Below are 578 nucleotides of genomic sequence, written 5' to 3'. Positions count from 1 at the left end.
TATATATATATATATACATAAAGATACAATGAAAGAAAGACAATTCGAAACATTCATATCAGCTAAAATAGAAACAATTAATGTGTCTACATCAAGAAATAACTTGCCTATCAATACAATAAGTATAGAGATATTTGAACTAAATTTAAACAGAATTACATAAAACGTGAAATTAATTAAATATATAATCGATATCTCATAAATCCAACTAAAGATTCTGATTATCTTAGACGAATATTTCTTGCACAAGAAGATCGGAAATGTGCTCTTTCCGGAAGCTTGATGCATCCCTTAGATTTAAAAGCCATCCTAAAAATCAACGAAAGCTCGGAAAATTTTGCAAATATAATTCACACAAGGACAACTACTCTAAGTTCTAGAAGGAGCTTGATTCGAAATCAGGAGGATTAGAAACTAATTTACCAAGCCGCCAAACATATTTCTATTATATAGAATATAAAGCACTCATTGCTGAAATAATATACATATATATATATATATATATATATACACATATATATGTATATATGCAAGTGTACTTATAAAGTGGCCGCATACGTGACCGTGTATTATTTCTT

Source organism: Atta colombica, unplaced genomic scaffold, assembly GCF_001594045.1.
Source record: "Atta colombica isolate Treedump-2 unplaced genomic scaffold, Acol1.0 scaffold112, whole genome shotgun sequence".
Taxonomy (NCBI): domain Eukaryota; kingdom Metazoa; phylum Arthropoda; class Insecta; order Hymenoptera; family Formicidae; genus Atta; species Atta colombica.
The sequence above is the reverse complement of the archived record's forward strand: the minus strand, read 5'-3'. Positions refer to the sequence as shown.